Raw genomic sequence first — 5578 nt, 5'->3', positions numbered from 1 at the left:
AAAATGAAAAAGCAGCATTCATTTTCTATGAAATGAAGTGATGGAAGAAGAACTGTGATCCTTACATTTATTAGAAGTAAAACATGCATTCAAAATACTACTTAAGTAAAAGTAGAGTAGTATTATTAGCAAACTACTATTAAAAAAGCAAAAGTAAAAGTACTTGTTCTGCAGTAGAATGGCCCCTGTGACTGATATATTATTATACACGGCTTAATTGGGTTTTTAATACTGATGTAACAATGTGTAAGCAGTGTTTTACTGAGTGGTTGAGGTGGAGCTAGTTTTAACTACATTAAATGCAGTTAGGGAGTCTAGTCCAGTAGTTCCCAACCTAAGGATCGGGTCCCTCAGAAGGAAGAAATCTAAGGGGTTGTGAGATGATTAATGGGAGAGGAGAGAAGAAAAACACTGTTCTGCTACATACACCTGTTTTAATTTTTGGTCTCTTCTCTAATCTTTGCTTTATTGTGAAATATTGGATACAGTTACTACTTTAGGTTTCAAACAGTTATTTAAATGAAACCTTCTGAGAAGTTTAGAGGGGAAATGTCTTGACTGAACTGCTAACAACTCAAAGACGTGAAATATGGCAAAGGGTCCAAACTACACACTGCTTTATAATGGAGTAAGGGGTCACAAGTCAAATGACTGGGAACCATTGGTTTAATCTCAGCAATCTGTTGTGTTTTATAAGGTTATCACATATGTTTTAATATAAAATCTTAATCTATAAAGTAAATAGTAACTTTGGCTGTCAGATAAAGGTGGTGGAGTAAAAAGTACAGTATGTCCCTCTGTAATGTAGTGGAGTAGTAGAGAAAATTCTCACATAAATTTACTATTTTACTTTCCACCACAGAATGAAAAGGACTCATCAACAATCAACATTTTGATGATAAAGATCCCTGTTTTCACTGTGAACCTGCATGTTTGTTTAATGAGCAACAAAAGCAGATGACTATATGCATTACAGCAGGGGATAAGCTAGGGAGTCAGCGGTGAGAGTATTAAGTGTTCATTAGGTAGATCTTGTCAACATGAACATGTAATGTAACATCTATACAGTACTTGTAATATACTTTAATCCTGTTAGAAAGATCGTTATTGATCTGGATGATAAGGAAAGAGGTGACAGTTTCTTCAAAAGCTGAGACGTCAGCTAAGATTTCACCATCTGTATAGTACGCTGGAGGCTTTAGCGTCAGATTGAGCCGAGGGTATTCTTTATTTAGTCTGCTAAGAGGTGGGAGTACTGTGTAGAATCTGCATACCCATGACTACACTAATGAGGCCCCTAAAGGCCCACGGGCCCCTTTTTGAGAATTGGGGAGCTGTCTGTGGTGCTGACCAGTGCAGCAGCAGTCACCGATGGAGCTGTCCGTATTGCTGCAGGAATAGTGTACTGCTAGGTACAAACACCAGTACAAACTCTTTGTAGATTCACAACTAAAACTCTGTGTACACACAAAGACAAATATGCATACGCATTCATTTCGCCAGATTTTTAAAGCTGCACATATGTTTAGTTCTGTTTTCTAAATCTCAGTCTTTGTGGAGCCGGCCGCACATGCACAAGCCTCATTTCCACTCCCACAGTTAGCCATAAATGGATGTAGAAATGCCTTTAAACATCTTATCTTCTTATCGATACTTGTGCCTGTGTCACCACTCATTAGACTTTTCAAGAAGAATGGCAAAGAAGTGAAATTTCACTGACTGTGCATCGGCAAGGTTCCCCCGACAGCACCGAAAGGCTGTCATTACGCACAACCGTTACGCACGGCTGTGCCTATTTATAGCGCCAGCAATACCACCAATTCATTACATGCAAATATAAAACATCACTGCAGGAAAATTTTCAATCATCAGTATTAAAAGTCAGACAGATGATCAACGATCAAATTCTAGAGCTCATATTGACACAGACTTTACAAAGTTCTATGTTAACACAAGGAAATGATGGCTTGAATGTAAATACAAAGAATGATGAAATTCATCCCTCATAAATAATTTAAAGATAAGTTTATAAATGCACCTTTGACATTTTACAGAATGCCGTGTAGACTACAAAAATAATAACATAATCAGTGAAATTGGCAAACAACCTAAACAAATAATGTTGTAATACAAGATTATGTATCTGAGCCTCATATTCATATCATATCACCCGCGGCTGGCTCTAGGAAACCGTGCAGTGTGCTGTATGTCAGTTGTGCACATTTTCAACACATATTAATCCTTTAGAAATATCAGTTTATATCCACATTTCATCCCTAGAAACATAGATGTTAACAGTGGTTACTGTAGCCCACTTGCCATGCACGACATGAATGCATCAGATCAGGAAATTCTGGCCACCCACATGATTATGTCACTGCTGCCCTCTGGTTGCCTGTCTAAGGCAAAGGTGTGAGGCAGAGGTGTTGGGGGGGGGGGGCTTGTTCACAGATGAGACAACACAGCATGGGGAAGTGGTTGTCTTAAGAATCTCCTTGACATAGTATGATCCTCCTCGCCCCCAAAGGTGTTTGGAAAGGAGGAGATAATGCAATGAGGCATGGTGTAGAGAAAATCCATCTGACGAGGAGTTGTTTGTTCATGGGGAGAGAGAGGCAAGGGCAGGGCAACGGGTCACTGCAAAGGAAGAACAGCGGCTGAAAAACAAAAAGTGCATGGAGGATAAACAAAAGATGGAGATTTGTGAAGGAAGCATTGTGTGGTGTGTTAGTTTCCTGCAGTATAAATTACCTGCAGAATGCATGAAATTTGAATCTTTTTTTTTTTTCCACAGGAAGTCTTAGGGGAACTGTTAGTGTCTTCCTGTGTCATCATAATTCATTCTCAACTTTAAAGCATCCTGTTTAAATATTAAACAACCCCTCTCCAAATTGCCTCTCGTTCTCTGAATGTGTGTGCATTTGCTAGTGCAAGTGAGTGCATATGTGCATATACGTGAATGCATGTGTGAACTTGTGTCTTGCACCTCTTAAATAGAAGATAATCCTGACTGGACAGAGCTGTGCTAGTGCACTTGTTGTCCATGCCTCTTTTTGTTGTCCCTATATAGCCCCTTTCACACTGGACAACAAAAACCCTAGCTCCCACCCACATCTGGCCTTTGTGTTCAGTGGGAAAGGGTACAATCGGCATTCATTCCCAGGTCAAATGACTCTGCAGTAGTCACACTTATTTATTGGTTCCAGCCTGGATCGGCAGTGATGGAAACATGACGTTTTCCGGCTCCATACTGTGACGCATGTCAAAGTTCCAGGAACATGTATTGTTTTTTACAGGTTTATACAGTCTGTGGGAACGACGTGCGATAGGGATTTTGTTCTTAATTGCAACACTGCAACATGCAAAATCAGCAAGACAGTGATAGAGCTTATCCTGATTCGAGGGGAAGAGGAAATAAAGAGACAGGTTACTGGCACTGTGAGAGACACTGCGATACATAACGTATTGAAAATGCTGAGTCAAAGAGGCATCGCTCGCAGCCCAAGGCAAGTGATAAATAAAATAATTTCTACTGTTTACTAACCCTGTTTTCAGGCATGTTTGTGACGTTGAACATGACACAGCAGAAAAAAAAGAAAAAAGAAAGGCAAACTCGTCCACTGACAATAGGAAAGGAATCAATTGCCTATTTTTAAGCGAGTTTACCTTCATTTAGGAAACCGGCACATATTTTGGTATAAAAAGGGTATATTTCTGTCTCTCTCTTGACATAACTGCTTTGGACACAACTGTAAGACTAAAATGCAAGTTGGGGATAGGGTTGATGTGAGGAGCCTGTGTGTACGTAGGTGTGTGAGTGTGTGAGTGTGTGGGTGTGTGTGCGTGCAAGGTAAGCCTAGGGGTAAGCTTTTAGAGGTCTGAGCAGGAGGGTGTGAGTGAGAAGGAGAGGACAGATTTGAGCAGTTATCTCTCCCTGCAGACCTCCTATCCTGCCTTCCCACATGTCCACAAACAGGCACACACAGACACACGGACACACACATACGCACGTGCGCGCGCATACACCATTCCCATCTGTAATCATGTTTAGCATGGCTCTCGCACAAACACACACACACACACACACACACACACACACACACACACACACAGAGTCCAGTCTGAATGTACTATCACATACAGCTAGAACAGAATGCGTATGTAGACTGAGCCTGGCTGCTCTGTATTTGTTTTACAGTAACAGCTAAATCTCTCCACTGTACCTCCTATTGCTCACCAGAAACAAGCCCTGAGCTGCAAGTAGACAGAACCCCGGGATTGTGGGGTTGATGCTATTTTTACAGCTGGTGTGATGAAGGGTGCACTGAAAGAAAAGTTCAGCTCTCTTCCCTCCCAGGTACTTTAATTAGAACGCTTGCACTTCTTGCTGTCTTACCTGTCTCTTTGTTACAGGTAAATGGATAAATGAATAGATAAACTGAATGAGAAAACAATTTGCACTCCCTTTGTTTTTTGCTAAGGCAGGTTTTGCAATAGAAAAAAAAGGCACTTTTATTGAGTTGGCGGTTGTGTATGCATGGGTGTATGTTTGTGTGTGTGTGTTTGTGTGTGCACGTGCATGCCACAGAGTGCTGAAGCAGGAGTGGAAATCAATGCAGAGAATATAGTGGCAATTACCACAGCAGCCTGCAAGTGAACCTAGTGGAACAAACTAACTAATGCATGAATAAATAAACACAGTGAAATGGAGATGTGTGTGTTTGTGTGTGTGTGTGTGTGTGTGTGTGTGTGTCGGTGTGTGTGTGTGTGTGAGTGGACCGGTCTGTAGATCTTGGACAGTCCTTTGCTGTGCCAGCCAATTAACGAAGTGTGTAAACCGAGCTCATTAAAGAAACACAGTAATGGCAACACACTAACACATACTTTCATACACACACACACACACACACACACACACACACACAGGCTCAGTATCTCTCCTATTTCAAGCATACCATACATAGGAAGTGGAATTCTATTTTTCTTTTTCACAGGACAGGTCTACTAAAAGGTGTCGGGTATTGTCTGCTTGTTTGTGGTTTACGTTGTTTGTATGTCCTTTTTGTGTCCGTCTGCGTGTGTACGTGTCTGTTTGGACAAGCTGTCAAAGACTGATTTAGGGTTTGTTGCTTTGAACCAACGGCCAAATGCTGCCTCACTAACTCTCCGTGTTGAGAGAACAAAAGCTTTCAAGGTCCACACCTCCTAACCCTTGCGCTGCATTTCTCTGTCTCTCTCTGTCTGTCCTCCTCTGTAAACTGAATACATTTGGGTTGTGTTTATTGATCAGAACTTTAAGAAATCAGTTTGGGCTCTGGTAAATTGAAATACTTGCATTTGTCTTTGATTTTTCAAAGTGTTTCACAGTTACTACATTACAATGTGTCATATGAACACAGTTTAACTGCGACTATGCAAGATCGCATAAAGCAGTTCCATTAAGTCTGATAACCATTTTTGACATTTTTCACACATTATGAGTAACACTGGAACAGTAAAGTTACTTATATATTTATTGTTTTTTTTATTTTTTTTATTCCTTTTGTACTTCTTTTGAACTATTTTTTCAGTTTCACAT

The sequence above is a fragment of the Xiphias gladius genome, chromosome 18 (genome assembly GCF_016859285.1).
Source record: "Xiphias gladius isolate SHS-SW01 ecotype Sanya breed wild chromosome 18, ASM1685928v1, whole genome shotgun sequence".
NCBI classification, from domain to species: domain Eukaryota; kingdom Metazoa; phylum Chordata; class Actinopteri; order Istiophoriformes; family Xiphiidae; genus Xiphias; species Xiphias gladius.
Note: the sequence above shows the minus strand (reverse complement) of the source record.